The sequence below is a fragment of the Anguilla rostrata genome, chromosome 11 (genome assembly GCF_018555375.3).
Source record: "Anguilla rostrata isolate EN2019 chromosome 11, ASM1855537v3, whole genome shotgun sequence".
Taxonomy (NCBI): Eukaryota; Metazoa; Chordata; class Actinopteri; order Anguilliformes; family Anguillidae; genus Anguilla; species Anguilla rostrata.
In genome coordinates, this window is record NC_057943.1 from 24,052,234 (window position 1) to 24,072,948 (window position 20,715).

A 20,715-nucleotide genomic window follows, 5' to 3' on the forward strand; every position below is an offset into this window, starting at 1 on the left:
TAGTCAGAACCATGCCAGTGGATGGAAAGTGTTTTGCAAACCTGATCTTGTTTCATTGCAATTTTTAACTGTAGCTACTCTTTTTCAATTTCAATTTTAGATGTGTTTTCGCGGCATTCAAGCTGAACGCTAACGTTATCACTCAGTAGTCTTTCTGCCACTCAGTGGGTGTAACCGCAGTGACTTCCACCTACTGTGACGTCATGTGCATACTCTCTATAAGAAGGCACAATTTGCGTTTGGTTGGTTTGCACATAAAAAGTGGACTACAGGTGAAGTTTTTTGAAGTAAATGTATTTGAAAATATTTAATCTACCTCATGAATGGAAATCTCATGCTGTCTGAACACATTGGCAATTAAGTCCATGTGCTGCAACTGACCTCACTTGCTGGTACCTGTGATGACTTTCCAGGGTGATTTTCAATATTTTTAATCTTGCAGATCCCTTCATTATTTTATTACGGCTACCCCATTTAGGTACGAGTGTTTGCATAACCCCCAGCTCCCTTGGATTATGATGTCAGTGTACACAAAATATGGCGGTGATCAAATCTCTTGACATCTCCAAAACCTAGACAGCAAAACCACAAAAAGCTACTGCTATATTCTGGCTCTCCTTCCCACCCACCCACATGCCCTCTAAAACTGCATGCCATCATGTTTCATATCACGAGTGCAGTGAACAGTAGCTCTGTTTCTGATCCCTGACATTTGGGGCAATAACAAAACGGTTGGAGGTTTTGTTTTGCTAGCCTTTATCATTGAAGCCACACCACGTGGCATTGCAAATGTCTCTTTCCCTATGGACTATGCTCTCTCTCTCTCTCTCTCTCTCTCTCTCTCGTCTAAAATACATTTTTCCATATCATTTGAAATAAACACTTTAGTTGATAAAGTGCACGGCTGGCTCTAAACGGATACTTTATAATCAGACAAGTGAATCAAAGCAACAAAATGACAAAGTTACAAAGTTTTTTTTTTTACAGTTAAGTGCAGCAACAAGTATTACAAAACAAATAACGAAACGCTATTTGGTCAAAAAATAAAAATAAACATAGGCGATATTATTTATATTATGATTATGCTGTGCAAATAAACTATACGTTCATAGTGTGCCCTCCCCTTGGCCCTCCCCTCGGTAATCGCTCTACATCTGCACCTTTAAATGGAGCGAAACCGCAAGCGCTCATATTATTATATGCATTATGCAAAAAGCCATGACACGAGAAATACAAGTTCAATTTCGTATTATTTGAGGTAACGACAAATTCTCAAAATCAAATTTTTCCTAAGCAATTTCCAGATGAGTATTAAATTGAATTTAAACACTGAAAAAGTTAATCATAAGCATGTTGTTAAAAGAAACGGAAAAATAAACAACGCGCGTGCTGACGCAATGGTAAATAGAAGTAGGCCTACACTTTTCCAATTGTCATACATGGAAGCCAGCAAAGAAAACGCAGAACGTTTAAAAGTTGGAGATTCGCCGCTTCCATTGATTGCGAAAATAAAGGAAACGGGTAAGTTTATTTTGTTATCAACTGGACAATACTTAAACATCCATACACAACATCACTCGACGTTAATGTAAAGTAAATGCAAGTAATGCTACCCTCTTAAAAGAGTCTGGAGGAAAACGGGGAAGAATGTCTCGGTGCAAAAAATGTAAACCTGGGCTTATTTGAAGTTGAAGGCACTCTCGTTGCAGGAAGAAACATGCTAAAAAGCCTTTATTGGATTGGCATCTCAGTGAGAAATGTTATAACCAGCCGCACACCGGCGCTTTTCAACCACGTGCCTCAATCGCTTAAAGGAATATTTGTGTAATGCTGGGGAGTCGTGAGTTTGTCGAGATTCTGATACATTTGAGGCCTGGGCCTAATAATTATATTAAAGCCAGTACAGTTCCTGCATAAAATTGCTGTCAATCGTCAAAAGAACATTTTCACTAATATTAGAAAGCAACATGCTTTATGTACAGGGATAGGCTGATGTAATGATGGAAAGACCAAACAAAATATGAATATCAAGTAAATAATAAGGACTAGAACCACCCTACACCTCTAGAACATCATCTGTCCTTCTTAAAATCCTGCCGTACAAGTTGTGAACTCTTTGTAATTGGATATTGGACCATTCAGTAAGGGAATCCTCCAGTTCTTTTAGGGATCAAGGTGGTGGAAATCTACACGTACTGCTCCAGAACTTTCCATAAATGTTCAGTCATGCTTAGATCTGGTAATTGTGGAGGTCATGTGGCGTGTTCATGAGACCACTTGAATTTGGCGGTGTGTATGGGACATTATCCATACATTACAGGTCCATCGCCATGTTAAACCATTGGAAACAGCCAATGTGGGTTGAAGGCATCCTTTGGCTTTTCCCAAAAGTAAAACATGTTTAGATATTAGAAAAAGAGGAAAAGATAACCACATTACGCTTTTCCATTGCTCTGGTGTCCAGATTTTGTGCTTGTGACACCAGGCTATGCCTCTATGTGCATTTGCGATGCATACAAGCAGTTTCAGAATGGTGGTCCCACTAGCTTTGTGAAGCTCAGAACAAACCGTTTTTTTGGGGTCATTTTTGAGGCTGTAGTTTTTGGGTGTTTAACACCTATCCTGTTAATGTGAGATTTAGCTTGTGACCCCTGTTCCTCTTTACCGATGTAGTTATAATTTAAAGCACTATTCTGTTGGCCGTGTTAAGTAATGTAGCACCTTTGTTACCAATGCTCCTGCAATTCTGGCACTGAAAATTTGGCCTCTTTGGAACTCTTAATATGACTTGCTTGTCCCCCCACTGCCTGGTTCATATGGGAGACCCTAAGTATTGTGATCTCTGAATTGGACTTTCTGTAGGGTAGGGTATCTCCAGTGAGTAAACCAGGGCCTGCAAAGGATGGATGTGTATTATAATGTACTCTGTGCAATGCAGCCTACATGCCACTGTCTTATTCAGATGACAAGTATGTTGCGTCTGAGAATGCTGGATCATTGGGCAACAGCTTATCCCTATTTACTTGATCAGATGGTGTTTACATGTAGTTTTGTCCCTGCACAGGATACTAGTCTATCAAAGGGCATCTAGCTCCCAATCCTTGTGACAAGCAGATAGACAGAGCACGGGAAAATGTTCAGTGTTTAATAAACTCTGATAGAGTACATTTAATCCCACATAAGCACCTTAGAGTTAAATTGGCTCTGAACTTCTTAATGTCTGGGCCTCTTTTTTTAAACCTTTGGTATCACTCAACTGGCTATTGATCCCACAGGCTTTTGTGATAATGATTGCCACAGACCCTGAACAACATGCAGCGTATAGAGTCTTAGAGTCTTAAGTGTTATATCTGTGTTTTTAATGTGTAGAGCTCAGCAGACCACAGCAGTTCCACATATATCCTCTTAACCAATTTGCTCCCACCTGCCATCCAAACTAGCTTGCAGATGTCAGTTTACCAGCACTGCAGATTAAGGAACAGCTGGCATGAAGTTGCTTGGGGGTATGCCACTGTTTATGCAAACAGCCACAGGGGTGCCTGAACCCTGCCCACTTGTGTGACTGCACTGGCATAGGACGTGGTTGATTGGAATCTCAATACAGAAAGCCACGCCCGCAAAGCTGCGTGACCTGTCGCATCTGTTGAAGTGGAGTAACTGCAGTGTGATTACATGAGCACATTGTCATTATAAATGTCTTTTTAAAATGCCATCAGTGTGGTGGATTTCTGTGCCTTTGTGTGCTGTTTAATCTTCGCATTGAATAACAGAACCTGTAAATCAGTAGCATGACAGGATGATTATTTTGTATGTGACCGAATGTAATGTACACTCTGAAACTGCAATTGGTTTTCCTGTTTATTTCAGAGACACCTAATCTGTTATGTACCAGATTATCCTAGTTCCTCAAAAACAGAGCAGCGATGCTCATGATTGTCTGTCTCTCAGATGTTGTATCTGCATATATTTGTTGGACACGCACGCACAAACACACACTCTACAACAAACTGCTCTCCTCTGCAAACAAGCACATACACCTCTCTGCACAAGTCCATATGTTAATCCTTGCAAAACCTGTCAAATGTATTCCTAACTCCATTGTCTTTTGTGCACCTTTCTTTGATTTTCACTACATTTTAGTCTACTTAATGTAGTCATTTAAAAGACAGTACTCATTTGGGAATCAGCACTTCTACAGAATATTATCCCTTATTTTAAGGATAAGACCAAAACTGAGAGTAACTGTGAATCCTTATACTTAGGCATGCGTTTGTGTGTAATTTCAGAATTGACCTAATCCTTTTTCACGATACAACTTCAAAACAAGTGCAGTTGATCACATTCTTGGGAGGCTTGCTTTGTATTACCAGCGCATTAGAAATGTTGTTCTGGTTCTTACATTTGGAATGGGCTACAATGAACACCAATGGCGAGACAGAACGCATTTCTCGCTGTTTTCGCGGTTGATTTGGTATTTTTCGATTGAGACTGTTGAAGTTTTTTTTAATCCACGGATTTACAATTTTATTCTTTGCTCCAGTTATTGAATGTTGTTATTTTGCATCATCTGAATCTGAGTTTAGTTTCCTCCTGTTTTCTCTTTGTGCTTTAATCAGATTGTGCTATAATAGTGCAAAAAAAAAATTATATTAAATACCCTGCCGGGTGTGTGGTGCTTAAAACTTCGACGGAAGGATCAACAGCAGGTAAAGGCAAATCCTGGCGCTAGTCGGCGCCTTAAACCTTTTGAAAAATTCTAGTCACTGACTCGGAGAGAAACTGCAGCACACATTTTCTTCCTGAAATAACTGCGATGTCCACCCTGCTGCGATTCTTCCGTTTCTAATGCTGAAACAATTCTCGCACTTTAAAACAATACACGGAGCAAAATAGAGAATAATGCATAGCCTTAATACCGCTGCTCATTCTGTCGCTGGATACAAAACCTATTATCAAAAATAATTGATGTATTCATTTCGTTGGTCTAGATGAATAAGATATCGTCGGAATATATACTGTGGCACTGATGAGAATTTCTTGTATGAGATATGGGCAAATATTATGCATGCACATGGAAACAACGCCTTCTGCCCCTAATAAATATTCTAAAGACGCGGCTCTAAATATTTAACTTAATGGTAATTTCGGTTAGCTTTACAGTTTAAAATGATGCAGTGCTCAGTAAGACTAAGGTGTAGGCCTACATTTTAGTCCAATATTCAGTTTTGCTGTTGCGATGTAAAGCATCATATATTCCGTCCAGTGTTAGGCTGGAAATGCCACTTAATGACTCGTTGGTGACGTCCTTTTCTCCTAATAGGCTATAGCATACGTGTCCCGTGAAGAAATCTAATTGTTTTTCATACAACTGCTGATCGCCTCCAGTTCCCGAACGAGTAACGTGTGTTAACTCTCGGTCGCACGCTGGAGAAAAGGAATTGATTTGTGATTTATGTACATGATAAATATTGCATTACAGGGTGTGTACAGCGGGCTGCGCGCAGATAATAGGAGCCACTCTGCACATTTGCTCTCGGTCTAATCCATAAACATCGAGACAGACAGGCAGGGCTTTTCGCCGTGACCCCCCCTGCGTCCACCCCATTCACCTCACCTCTCCCATATCCTGATATTTTTCGACAAAGGAAAAGGCTGCCCCCTGATAAATGCTATCGTAAACAAATCAAACGATACCGGCATTAATAAGTCTGGATGGATTTTCACCTGTAAAATACACAGACACACGATAGCAAACACATTGCCCGTTACATTTTTTGTTCCTGTTTGCGCATTTTTATTAAATGGCTAACGTGCATGTAAGCTCAATGCTTCGCCCTCATCCCTCATTTCTTTGCTTCTAGTACCCTCTTTTTCAATGTATCTTTTTGCATTTTTGAGTTGCTTGTTTTTTTCCTGCGCAGTTAATTCTCCTGCCAATCAGTTAATATTTTAAGCTCATTTGCTTTCTTTAATTGAAACAATAATATTTTGGCTTGGAGCCCAGTTTATGAACGAAGCTGCTTTAGAAAGAATCGAAGTCACAAACGATCCGGGAGAGGAATATGCTAGTATTGCTCGCGCAATGCGCCGGGATATCTCACAATGCTGTTTCCACTATACGGTGGATAGTAGTGTTGATAGCGACCTGCAGTAACTTAATGGGGACTGAAATATCAAAATATTCTCAAACATTGTTTCTGCCCCTTCCTGCAGGAAATTGGCCAAATAGTGCGAAACTGTCTCTCTTGAAATAGTATCCATTCGATTGTGAGTTTTCGTTTAAGGGGATCTACCCGTATTGCTGTTTGATTTCACAGATTTGCATCGATGTACGTTGCAACCAGAGATCTGGATTCTCCTCGGTGGATACTTTCCAGGGAACATGTGGGCTTGGATCACCCAGCAGCGAGCAGTAATTCACTGCCCAGACGGCAGCTGCATTATTTCAGCGCTATGATATCTAGTGTCGTAGCAGATGCAGGAGTAGGAGCGGCATCGGTTCAACTGCGCTCCCATACGCAAGGAGTACTCTATATTGAGAGGAACTAGCCTGGCAAAACGCGAAGCTGATTAAACAGCATAGAAAATATGAATTAATACCATTTACAGTGTCATTACGACGTCGTATCTTGTCCCCCCTCTTCAGAAAGGTTGCAGCCTTTTTTAATTTCGTGAGGATTAACATCAACAGGAGTATATTTCCCACGTTTTTCCATCACTCGGTTAAAGGCGAGAAATCTGCCCGTTCCTTTGGAAGATCCTCGACTTGTAACCGATAGCTCATACACGGAACATTTTCTCAATTTTGACTTGCAAAACTCTCTTGAACTATCGTTCTGAGTTCTGGATTAGGAATAGGTGTCTCATATTTTCTCAAGTGAAGACGTTCTCCAGATTTCATTGGGATGCCGTTTTTGGAAAGCTACCAGAATATACCTTTAACGGGACACCTGTGACTATTTGTTCGTTTTAATTAAAATGACGTATTAACATCTTAAAATATAACTTACAGGGCGGTTCTTTTGATCATTTGAAAACAAAACACAATGTGTCAGCGTTGATCTGAAAAGTAACCCTGTCTCTAAAACTATGTAGCAGGTGGTCACATCGGACTGGATAGCAACCTATCAGAAAAGTAATCGAAAGACTGGGGAAATTTTTTTTGCGCCACCAGTCTGCTTTTCCTTCGCCAACGTACAGTTCTATAGGAATTCGTTCCTTTCCAGGATGAAGAGATGTCTCAATTGTACAGTCTCATTTAAGATAACACAATAATGTGTGCGGTGGCTTTGGGTACATATGTAGGAGTTTAAAATCTACGAATTGACGTGTTGAATTCCTGCACCGAATTCCCTATTCTTAATTTCCGGGAGGTGTCCGACGGTAAAGCAGTCATTTTTATTGCCTCGCTGTCTCGGCGTTAAAGTATAACGTAGAGCGGCTTCACATAGTATTTCTTATTGTAAATCGTAAACAACTAATTTGCGGCTCCGTACTCGAGTGGCATTGAAGAGCCACAGAGTCAAATGGCACCTGGCTTTAGAACCTTTTCAGCACCACTTTCAATGGACAGCGTTTCTTTCGGAACAAACCAGGACTAGGGTTATAGCTAATTCATGCCTGGATTCCTTGTGGATTTTTGAAACACTGGATTTGGTTTTGGACAGGAACCGAAGAACGGGGTTCGGCTTGACTTAATTCAGGAACATCAGGAACGCGGATCTGTGTTTGGATTCTGACAATGAATTGCATGTGTGGGTTAAACGTCAAACCGCATTGAGAAGTCGCTGGAGAACGCACACTGAAAGAGCAGGGGTTCGTCCCCGTTGAAACGCAGAAATGTTGAATTAAGTAGTACTTGGACTGATGACGTGATTATTTCACCATTGAACAGTTTTTCGCCAATGTAGACTTCTGCAATATACTTCTGTTTTGAATTTCCCGGAGGTTGCTTTCAAAGGTATGTCATCTTTGCTTTATTTTCGGTGCATGTAAAGGAATTCTATTATCGCGTGTTACGGTAAACTCAAACTAAACATTTTGCGGTAGGATCAGCAAGATCATCAGTTAAGATGCACAAGACGATTCTGTCTGCAGGACATGCAGAAATTATCTGAAAATGAGGCTAATGTTTAATTGAACAGCGTTTAGATTTTTAAGTTTGACGTTCCGGCCATCTGTTTCAAATCAGTGCCTAAACTCTGGTTTGTTGAAATTTGTGACCGAGGAAGCACATTTTCACGTTTCTGTTTTGATTTACAGAAAGTACAACTGAATGCAATTGTAAATGTGGGTTCATTGAGACGTGTAGTCGTACACAAATATATGACGTCCACAGCAAGCAACACATCGAATTAAAATGAACACGATCTAGGAAATATCATTTGGAAACAGAAAAAAATGTTTGATATTTTCTTTCCCAGTGTTTCAGGAAAACACACTGGTGCATAAAATAGTATTTTTGTTTATGGGAGCGTTTCATACGATCCTGCACCACGGATGTGAAATGGATACCTTGCTGACAATACGTAATAGAATGATACGAAACGACGCTGTTTCTTTGCAAAATGTTTTCTCTCGCAACGTTTACTTGCTTGTTGTAATTAATGTATTATGTTTAAAGGGAAGTGATTTGAACTATTTTTTTCAGAAGCCGAGAGACTCATTTATACGTCCTCTTCATCTCCCTGTCTCTGTGCCCCCACCCCTAACCTCATTTCCCTCTGTTTTTTAAACTATGAACCAATCATTATCTAAGCTACCTTATTCACTCCCACATCACCCGGACAATCGAGAGAGAAATCTCATCAGCGGAATATAGATGTTTTCATTTCAAGTCCTTCCGTTATTCTCGAGACTTTGCAGATGCTCCACCTCGAGGCACTTTGTAGCATATGGGATGCATGAGTTGAGAGAGGAATTGCAAGAGCAGTGTACCGTAAACAATGAACCCTTACTATCAGTAACAGAGTCTCTAACCTACTCTATTCCACATGCCTACACACAGATGTATGCATTCGGCACCTGTGATTTATTGGTGAGTAGTTATGGGTCTTATTCTCCCTTTTGTGGGAGGGGCAGTGGTTTGAATGACAGAGCGATAAGCACTGGTGCTTTCATGGCCACTGAATTCTCAGATTCTCAGTAGAAAGTGCAGGCTATTTTGGGTGTAATTAAGGTTACGATCTGCTTTCATGCACAAAAATGTACTGCATTATTAAACATGTTATGTAATTTTACTGGCAGCGCAGTGCAAGTGGTGTATTTCCCCTTTAGACAGACCTGTCTTTCTCTCCAGCACCTAAAATGCTTTGTGATACCAATCAGTTAAAAATTTTAAGTGGAATGGTTATGTGACACAGCATACGCAGTAGCATTTGTAAACACTAAATAAACAACTCTTAACAACGCAGTCAGCTAGTCTTTAAATAAACCCACTGTTTATTGGAAAATAAATCTCTGGTGTCAGTCTATAGACATTTCTGGTTTAATCAAAAACATTTTTTCATTTTCAAATCAGATGAACTGATTTTATGAGATTTTATGAACTGAATGCCTATACTTTAAGATGACTGCCATTTGATGTTCTCAGTCATCCAAGCTTTGGATAGGAAATGGAAATAACTTGCATTTCTTTCATGAGTTGTGTGAATCTGTGTTGGTTTAACACAGATTTGTTGCATTGTTGTTCGGACCACAAAAAAAGGACAGGATCTCTCCACTGTAGCAAGTGCATTGCTGGTCGGCTGAATTGAAGTGCTTTCTCGGTGAAATACAATTTCTTATTGGGAGTCTATTGTTCTGAGCCTGAATAACACTATTTTTGTGTGGCAATTTGTCCAGTACTTTTCTGTGATGTGTTTCTTGCAGCATTGTGGCTTTTTGTTGGTTAAAATGATGGTTAAAATGATGGAGAGTGTCCTTAGATTGCTCTCAGTTTCCATATGGCCACGGACCTTTCAACAGTGTACAGGGTGTCTCTAGCTTCTGTGCTGCCATGGAGTCAGATGGCATTGTGTAATGTTGGGTACTTAAAGACTTTGGTCTTGGCTTTCTTGATCAGGTCACTCAGTGCACCAGTTTCCAGAGCCACTGCTATGTGCTCTGGTAATAGAAGACCGTGCAGAACCATGATCCTACAGATCTGGTCCTAGGGAACACGGTAGGGCCCTGGGCCCTCACAGAGCCTCCAGCACAATCCATCTCTGCCATGGTTAACATGAGGAAGGGAGGTGATTGGTCCAGAGACTTTGGTATGAACAACCTGGAGTGTGATAGCGAGAAACGATTGGTTTAGCATTTGTTTTGGCCAGGGTGGAGCCTGAAGTCGGGGCCGGACACATTAATGGTGCCACTCATTTGTAATAACTTAGGAGCACAACACAGTTCTTCGTGAATGGCATTTACTGTACACTATTGTCTGTCCACTGTTACACAGAATAATTGTTATAATGACTCACTGAAACCATAATTCATAAACAGGGCACCTCGATTACTCATAATTTAGTTTTCTAGCCAGGATCGCCTGTTTTGTGTGTTTTTTTCATAGGATGTATGTACATTTGAGTGGTTCCTACCCATCTGGGAACACAGATTATCCCATAACAGTAATTATTGCACGTCAAGAACAGCCCATTAAGCCCATTCTGGCTATCTCCCTTGGCCATTTTACCTGTGCAGCCGGCACTGTTAAGCCTGGTCTTGAGCACTGGTCTTCCGCTAAGCTATCGCATGCATTACTCATGGGATGCTATTCCAAGCTGTGCTCAACCACCTGGCTACTGTATTTGTCAGATATGGCATTGGTCCTCTATTTTGTAAGACAGTATTTTTGTCAACTTGCAGGCACAAGTAGAATTGAGTCACATTGGTGTGACTCAGCCTGCTGCATTTGAGAATAGTAAAACATACAGGTTGCAAACTGTTCTTATAAATTTAATCAGAAAACTGTAAATTCTGCTGTATGTCTCAAGAGATTTTTTAGACTCAGAAATTTAGTTTCTTCAAAAAATGTTCAGGCCATTAAGCTTTGTAAACTCTTTCCAGCGCAATTGTAAGCAAGAATACCATTTTAAAGTTGATATTTGCGTAACTGTGTGTTTGCATGGGGTTTTGTGGTGGTTGCAAAGATGAAAATTTTTAGTTTGCTCTTGGTGATGTACAGATACTAAATGACATTAAGAAATCTCCATTTGGGTAAAGCAGCTCAAGCTCGATTTGTGTATGATCCAAAGAGCACAGATTTCAGATAGGATAAAAAATTTAACCAAGGCTTGAGGCAAATACATAGCAACATGAAGTAAATGCAGTCCCTGCAATTTCCACTTTAGGACATCCTAAAGTTATAGAAAAAAAAATGCTTATTAAACCAAACATGATACAGACTTTAATTGTGCTTGCTTAGATAAAGCGGAGTACTCACTTAATGTAGGTTCAGTTAATGTAGCTGCAGTTTGCAGTAAGTAAAGGGCGGTTTATTAAAATGAGGAATTGGAAGTTTAAAACAGATAATTGCCACATGAGATCATGGGCAATATGATACTACCTTTTATGACCCATTTATATGCCTTTTTTTGATCTTGCTCTTCTCCAAATTTGAAATGCCCAGTTGTATGTGTAGGCTGGTCCCATTACTGCAGTGTCCTTTATGAGTTGTGGGTGCAGACAAGCTTGTGAAGCTTGTTCTGCCAGCCACTGCTTCTTTACAGTCTGGAGTCGGTGGACTGCACTTTACGTGCAGCTGGTACAAACAGTCAGCAGGCACGTGATCATGCTTTAATACCGTCCCTTTGTGCTTTAACAGCTTTTTAATATTCCTTCAGAGTTAAGGTTTTTAGGTCCTAACATATGGTGTTTAGCTTTTAGCTCCCAACAACAAGAAGGGAAAAAGAATTTATTGCTGCTTTATGTCAGGAAGATTGGATTTAATGTTGAGCAAGGCGAGATACCGGAGTTGCTAAATTTGCATTTGTATGTCAGCAACATAAGTCCACGGCACTCTTTGATAAAAGGGCACTTCTCATTAAGAGTGCATTCTGGCTTCTCTCTGCATTCCTCTTGCTCTGAATTTCTATTAATACGGCTGTTGGGAATGCATCAGCAATTGGTGATGTGGTAGCACTATGTATGCAAACTTCAAACTGGCCCTTGTGACCCTTCTGGGGCGTTCCGGGAGCCATCCCAGGAAACATAACGAAAGGTGGAAGTAGGAACGAGGCATCTCCGAACACTAGCCTCTCAGTCTAGCCTCGCCCATCTGTTTTGTTTCCAGTAGTCTTGGCTCAGTTCCCTGCCACGTTCCTGTTGGTTTTTCCACACAACTGCTTTGAAAAATTTGGAGGGAGATTCATTTTTCCAGTGGATGCGTTTGCCCGGCCACAGTGGCTTGGGGGGGGGAGGGGGAGGGGGGCATTGTCAATATGTGAAACTGAGTCAACACGTAGGCATGAGTGTCTGTGGGCAGAAGTCTTAACTGGGCCTGCGCTTCCTGTCTTTGAGCTCGGGGCAAAGAGGGCAAAGGTCATTGGGTTGAACTAGAGTCTAGACCTTTGACATGAATGGGCTGTATGGACATAATGTAGGTCTGTCTGCCTTGGAAGTCTCTGCCAGGCCATTTAGCATGTGCATGGCTAGGGCACAGTTAGCATTACTGTTTCTGCTTTCATTCCTTTTTTGTGTCCTCTTATCTGTTATGTTATTAGAAGTAATTTGCATAGAAGATTAATACATCACCAGCTTGCACTTTACATGTGCGTTTCATAGTACACAATGTATCATGACGAAAGCAGGCCCTTCAGCCATCAAGGCTTGTCATTGGCTGTCATCTAGAGAGTATCTTATCTATGTCAAGCCTGGCCTTGAAAATCCCTGGGGCCTTAAATTTGCTTCAGCTACTTGCTATTCCTGGTAATCTTCCTGAGGAATTCAGGTGCAGTGCCTTTCTCAACAGCATTGCTTTCACAGGGGATTGAACCCACAACCTTCTGGCAACACCGTGCTGTCCTGTGACCTTTAACCTCTCTGCTGTTAAGTATTGCAATGTTTCAAAATGTTTTCAGCATGTTTCATTTTTGATTTACTGCAGATATGGGCAAACCCACTTTGGGCTGCTTGTGAAAGTAACAGAATTGGGGAAATGTTGATAGGAGAAAGCTGCGGCCCGGAATCGTTTGTGCTTGGATTGGTACGATAGGTCTGTGAACGGAGCAACAGCTCAGCATGTTCAAACAAAACAGAAAGGGAAGTTTTTTACGGTTGGCATTTCTTGTAGAACATAAGTTTAAATGTGCAACGTTCAGACAGTGTAGCGGTTATGGTGTATGTGATGATGGTTTAACCCGTATGAACACAGCATTTGAGATGGCGGTCTGCAGTGCTTGTGCATGGCACCTTTTCCCTGCACTCAGGTCTCTTCCATTTTGTTTCCGCTTCCACTCAGCTTGTGCTTCTCCAGACTCAATTATGCATTTGCTGCCGGCTGCAGATGGCTGCTGCAGAGTCGTGAGGGGAGCCCTTCCTCCTATCATGGGGTTAATCATCTTAAAAAATGCGGAGTAAGTGCAAAAAGGGATATTTTAGACTCGACTTCGCAAAGTCTCCCAGGTTCCCTGAGGATAGATTCGGGGGACTCTTATTTTTGGTGGCGAGCGCTCTGCTCCGTGCGCCAGGCCCACGAGCCGGAGCGTGCGCGGAGCAGCCTGGGGAGGCAATTTGTGGCGCTGTATCAGTGGCACGCACTGGAGAATAACGACAGGCTTAATCAAACTAAGTTAGACAGGCGTGCACTATACCCCCTCTCCCTGCTGAAATATTCACACCAGCGTGGGATGCACACTGTTCACTTCAGCTGTCTTGACATTAAAAGTCTAATTTCTTTTTGTACCAACATTAAATAAGTACACATTAATATGTGTATGCTCTGTAGGCCGGTGCCGTTCGTTTTGTTGCAGGCCACACACAAGGTTCACGGCCAGTGCGTGCACAGTGCGTCAAAGACACCAACCCTCAGAGATGACACCGGCCATCAGAGAGACCTGAAGTAGAGCTTTTAACGCCTTTCAAATGTCTTATTAGCATAAGACGGGGTTTCCGGGGATCAAGCGTAGAATCGAAGGATTATGCTGATTATTCCTGACTGGGTCAAAGCGCTAAATGACAGCCGTGGCGGAAATGGGCCCTAATCGTCGTTTGTGTTTTAGTTGCAATCGCTAATCGCTCACGGTCAGGAAAACGGCGTGCCGATGATGATGTCATCCCCCATACCCCCCACCTCCCAACCCAAACGGCCTGCCCGTCTGCCTGTCCCCAGCAGCCTTGCTCTTGCAGAGCCATCTCTCTGGACTCTGAAGCTGTGCTCGCTGTGGGGCCTCGTGGTCTTGCAGCATATTGAGCACCCATATTCCGGTTCATCTCCTCCCCCCCTCCCCCGGCTGCCGCCATCTGTCCACGGGAGGGCCAGTCTGAGGAGCCAGGCTCCAGTCTCTTACAGTCTGTTGATCTTCCTCCAGGCTCCCTGCTGCCCCAAACAGAGAGGAAGGGCCTTCGGAAAAGGCCAAAGCACCCTGTCTGTCAGGGTGACTTTATAAGCTGCTTCAGTGTTGGCTTTTTTTTTTTTTTAAACAGAAAATAGATTTTCTACTTCTCTAAAGGAAAGCGGGGATTTCCCCATCGCTGCCTCAGACGCACTGGTATCGCCATGTCCAGGCGGCGGGTGGGGGGGCAGGTACAGCTCACACGGGAGTCCCAGTTCATTCTCTGACTGGCTCCAGGGTACAAGGAGTCCGTTCAGGAAGTGAATTGAAATTCAGCGAGTGGAATAAAAGACTGAGGCGTTTTCCCTTAATGAGCATAATTTCATTAAATTTCCTGAATGGGCTGAATTAAAATGGAATTAAGCCCAGTCTTGCTTCATAATGTGCCGTGCTGAATTGTGAAAATGTTGTAAAGGTGTGAAGATAGGCATTGTTTATTTTGCTGTGTGTGTGTGTGTGTGTGAGAGCGTGTGTGTGTGAGAGATTGTGTGTGTGTGTGTGTGTGTGTGTGTGTGAGAGAGCGTGTGTGTGCACGCATGCGTGTGTGTGTGTGAGTGTATATGTTTCCTCAAAGGGTAGCTGATCACACAGATGTCACTGTGATCATTTCAGTAAAATGTTATACGGCTGAGTGAAGACCACATGTGATCGGTGGAGGATAGTTTCCTGACTGTGATTTCAGAGCGAAGCCTAGCCTTTGTGTTCGACAGGACTCGGCTCTCGTCCAAGTTTCCCAGACACGTCCTAATTCACAATGAGCAGATCACAATGCTAACAAACAACAAAAAAACAACTGTTTTTTCAGCGCGCACAGCTTCCCGGATGAGTTCACGCTTCGTTACACAGACCCACAGACGACAAGACCTGCAGCACAGGTCTGTAACGCAGAGCCGGAGTGTTCCTCAGCAAGATGCTGGAAGGGCGGGGGACGAAGACAGCGAGAGCAGTACCCACCCGCCCAAAACAAAGGAACGGGAGGCAGATGGATCTCTCTCTGGGCCAAAAGAGATTACGTTTCACTGCGCTCCGTTCTCTGGGCCCCTTCTCATTGCCGAGCGCAAACTGCGTTTGAGGGCCGGAGAGCGGAGCCGCTCCTCCTAATCGGTTTTCCCGCCTCGCGCCGCTTGTCGTACGCGTGTGGACGAGGCGTCTGCTGCATTAGGGAGGCCCTGGCAGCGCGGGCACGGGGCCTCCCTGACCGGCAGGCCCCGCAGTGCTCTGAGCTGATGGCTGAGCCTTTCTGCCTTGTTTAGAGAACAGACACTGCCTTTTCATTTCCTAACCAGCTTTTTGTTGGTTTCTGTGAAAAGTGGGAATGGGTTATTCACTAACAATAATTCAAGAGTTGTTGTGGAGTTAATAATGCAAGGTGAATGCCTGGTTCTCCGAGAGATAAATCACCTCGTTCTCCTCCTTCGTTTCAACCCGCCCACGCCCATCTCACGGGAGAGTGAATTTAAGAGAATAACCTACTTTGAGGATTCTCTTTCAGATCTCTCCGAGTCCTCATTAAGGCACTTTAAAAATTGCGTAGCGGCTTCGCTCCCGCTACCTCTTCTCCGCATGAAGGGATGCTAAATTTCCGCTGGCTGCAGGAAAGCAAATAAGAGAAGTCAGGTTTGGTTGAATGGAAGGGACGCATCCTACCCAGACTGGTGGGGACCAATTAGAGTTAAGTGACTGTATCCAAGGGCTGGGCTGTAGCCTGTTGGGCGGTGATGAAATGCATCCAGACCGGCGTACCGCTTACCGCGCACATCTGTAGATACAGGGCTGCTGCCGGGTCCTCGTGTCTGAGGGTAAGAGACAATATGGCTTCCTCTGAGCATGCTAAGCTATCATAGATCCGATTCCCATTAATATTTCACAGTGGCGGTGCTTCTCAGTTCTGATGCGTGCGATTAACCTGAAACGGCTGTGGAGGAAATGCACTATGCAGATAGTTTTTTTTTTTAGCGATTCTTACAACCCCCCCCCCCCCCTTTCCGTAACCCTGAGTTTGATTCCTGTGGAAATGACGTGCCTTTGAAGTTTACCATTGTCTGCTCTTTATCATTTATAATTAGATTCAGGGCTCCCTGCCTTCAAAAACACGCATCGGATGCCGCTGTGCGCCTTTCACAAGCGCTTCGCCCGCACCGCAACGAAAAGCATCCTCACTTCTCTTGGCAAACGTGCTGGAGAAGCAGACTTATTAATAATTTGTAGCTCTGTGTCTCATCTCAATTATGCAGTAATCGCAGACCTGGAAAAGTTTCAAGATAACTCTTAAACTATTTTTTATGCTTTGTTAATACGTAAGGTTTCTGAGGGTGCTTTTTACCCATTTCTCCCCATGTCTTTGAAGATTATTGTAGTGTATCCGTGCTCTTTGGAATTTGTAGCTGATTTGTTGGTTGATTTAAAAAAACTGGGAGCAAAACAGAGAAAAAGAGTCTAGCTCTTGCTGAAGAGATGAGCTTTGCATGGAGTCCTGAATGTCGTTTACAAGTAGGTTTACACATACAAGGAATTTGTTTTGGTCAGGTGGTGCGTAATAGTTCCAGGTCAGGTTGAGTGTGCATGGACGGTTTCTTTTTTTGAACAAATTTGTATTAATTTATCAGCTGAGCAATAGAATAAGACACCTATGTTTATCTGTTGTAATTAGCTGCCTGGGTTAACGTAACAAAAATGTGTTAAATACACAAGAGGATGGCAATTTATGCCATTGACCAATTTGGAAAAAATAAATGAAAATTCTATAATAATCAATAATAATAATAATAATAATAATTGTAATAATGGTAACAATGTATATATAAAAATACATGTACACATGAATATATACATACATACATAGGCTACATGCACACACATGTAGATACACACAACCATCTGCACAAGACACACGCACACACACACACACACACACACACATAGCACTGTACCCACACAGCCCACTCACACATCCATGCATATACATGGAAATAAAACAACTAAAACTTTCAAAATAATAGCCCCCACGTTCAGTTCTAAAATTAGCAGGTGGGCAGTTTTTCTAAACTCACTTCTCCGATGCTTCTGTGGACCCGTGCGGAGAGGGCAAGCAGGCCTTGGTCTGTGTGATTTATAGCGCGGCGCTGGCCTCGTTCTCACCCCTACGCTGGGATTCATGCAGAGAAATGTAAGCAGAGGCAGGCCTGTGCCACGGGGACACGCACAGCATCGCGATCTCTGGCACGCTGCCACCCTCTTGTCTGTTGTCTTTAAAGTGGCAATGCAATGTTAATGTGCGGTTGTCACTTATCTGACACAAAGTTCAACAAAATTAAAATGTCTGAAGTTGACAAAGCGATGACATCCCATAATCACTGGCTGTCTGTTTAACTGCTTTGTGGGCCTTTGATTATTAAGGTCACTGTGTGTGTAATTTCCCTTTGGAGATTAAATCGGGTAGCTGCCTGTCAAGGTTGTCAGTGGTTTCCAGCGGCCACAGAATGAAATGGTTTTTCATTGTCTATATATGGTGTGCATTTTACTGCAGTAAAACCCGATTCAGCTTCAAGCTTTTCAGCCAACAGTACTGAGCTCCTTCGCAAACTGAAGGTCCCTGTAAGAAACTGGTTAACCACCAAAAATAGTACAGAGGGGCACAGACCTTTACTCTTACCGTGCTCAAGGTGGTCCCATCTAGTGGACGCGGTATGGGTGGCAGTTTGATGTGTATGTCCTGGCAAACAATTTGAACCAAAACAACTACAAAGAAATCGCTAGGTCAGAAAGTGAATGACTACCGGTTAATGATCGAAGGGGACCAAGCCTGGCTGTGGCTGTGTGTCTTGTCTCTCTTCTTTCTTTCCTTCTTTCTTTCTTTCTCCCCCCCCCCCCCCTCCCCATGTGGCAAACTCTGGGGCACACCTGGAATTGCCACATCTCCCTCCCAGGGGTGTCACACAGTGTGTGACAGTATGCTACAAGCAGCTGGTGATGAAGATCAGCTGTTTGATGCAATCGCATCATCCCGGCAGGGTAAGCTGGCTGCCTACTCCCTGGCAGCCAGCTTCCAGTCAGGTCATTTCCCCGTTTGTCTGATGAATACGTGAGAAGTTGTGTTCAGCACAATTTTCTCCGATGAAGAGAAATCACTTCTGATCAAGCGATACGCTCTGTGGCTAAACGGTGAAGTTACATGTTACGGCAGCGCGTGACTAAAGACAGGGATCTGAGTGCGTGTTTCCTAACGTGTCCTCAGTCAGTCGCGAATCCACGATGCATAAAATCTGAAATTACTCATCTGTCATCGGGGGTGGTTCGTCGGCGCCCTTCCTGGGCTGCGCTGCGGTGTTCACTTTCACTCGTGTTTGTTATAAACTGTGAAACTGCGCACAGGGGAATGAGCGTTAGCGCTTAAGTAAGTTGAGCGCAGATAAACAGTCGGAAGGCCGGAGGACGCGACGTCCTCGTTTCCCCCGCGGGGCGGAGACCGCGGTGTAACCCGTGCTGTTTCTGTTCTCTGGTGTCGAGAGGCGTGCGGCTGAGGGGAGCGAGGGGGGGCTTGCGTGCGTAACCTGCGAAACGCGTCCTCGAAGCGCAGCGTCCCCTCAGCGCTGATCCCGCGTGCAGTACGCACGGGCGTCCCGGAGCGGAACGATTGCCACGCATCCGTTTGGAGCGGGCTTAAAAAATCTCTTCGACATCAAAGGTGTCTGTTGAATTCTGGGGAACCATACTCATTGGTTCTGGAATGGTAGAATTTAGCAAGAGCTGGGCTCTCTGTTTCAGTTCGTTCGGGAATGAATGTGTAAAATGACGTTGATTGTGTAGGGTTTTTTTTTTTTTTTAAAACCGAGTCACCTCATTAATTGTCAAACCGCCCCTGTGCTTTTCTGCTGTTTTATCTTGTAAGCAGTGCCCTCCTTTTGTGTGATCCAGACGCTTACTGTAAAACGGGCCATAAACCACAGGAGGGTTTTATGATCTAAAAGAACAGCTGGCTACATATGTGATCTATACATCTGTCAATAAATCAACAAATCCCTTGTTCTTGCATAGCAACATTTAGGCCTGCTAAAAAGTTATTGCTGTGTCTCATGGTTGCCCTGCTGACTACAGTAATTTTCAGGCCATAGTTTAAGAAGATCAGAGCTCAGGAAGGATACTGCAGATCTGGACTGTAGGACACAGGTGTTGAACAAAAGGCTAAAAAGTTAACTTTTGAGAGTTGATTTGAAGTCTAAAACCATTTCTGCTTCAACAACCTGTGGTAGGTCAGTCCAAAGCTTGATTGGTGTGCAGTCAATTTTTTGCCCACTTCTTTTGAAATATTTAGCTGCATAGCAAAGATGTCATCATTATGTCATTATTAATGTAGTCTGATTCAAGCAGAACTGATATAGCCAGCCAGCAAACTCTGCTAACATTTGCAACTTTTGCTATCTCAAAAGTTCTGTTTTTCAAATGACTTAACAGATTAACTGTCACTAGCACTATAGCGAACTATCAAACTCCCCATGTTTTAAAATCTGTAGCAAGCATATAGTATTTTAAATTGTTTTAATGGGTTGGGAAATTCTGCTGTGTAGTGAAAAATATTAATAGATTTAATGCCACTTCAATAGATGTCAAAATAGACCCAATACAGATTACAATTTCTTGCTATTCTAGGGCCTCATGTTTTCCGTTTTGTGGAAATCGTGGAGAGAATCACAGAATCTGGGTTAAAAAGCAGCATTTACACACAGCATTTGCCTCATAATTGTTAGTTTTTTCATAAATTATTTCACAAATAGCATTTGGTGCTGTTTGCGCATTGGCGATACCATTTTACATCTGAAGAGATTGTAGTGGTATGTGCGGAGTCCGTCATCCCATTAGAGAAAAGGATGAAACTGCACACCTTTCCCATTTGCATTGCCAGAGACCAAAGGACCTCTTCCCAGTTTAGTCAACAAAAACATATGCGGCACATGCTTTTTGGCAAGAGAAGTATACAAAGACCGGTGTGAGAAGAATGGGGTCAGTCCATACAACGTTTTTTTCTGTACTACTTGCATACAGAAAATGTCAGGCTGCATCTTTGTTTCGTCATTATAGTTTTTGACAGCTGTACCTACTGTGGGTCTTGGAGACCAATATGCAGGCAATCCATGGCCAGAAATGATCAGTTGTATTTGTGGACGCACATTTTTAACTAGACTGGAAA

General features: G+C 42.9%; 1 protein-coding gene across 2 annotated transcripts in view; it reads left to right on the plus strand.

Annotated features, from left to right (window-relative positions):
• The first annotated feature begins 1,179 nt into the window (after positions 1-1,179).
• The window catches only part of LOC135234358 (metabotropic glutamate receptor 4-like), a 265,830-nt gene continuing 246,294 nt past the window's right edge, over positions 1,180-20,715 (plus strand). Inside the window, exon 1 of one of the 2 annotated variants that reach the window (XM_064298878.1) lies at positions 1,180-1,521. The gene's annotated coding sequence lies outside the window, so the exon portion shown is untranslated. Of the gene's footprint in view, positions 1,522-6,116; positions 7,961-20,715 lie in introns of those variants that run through there. The other variant, XM_064298879.1, reaches the window with a different exon arrangement.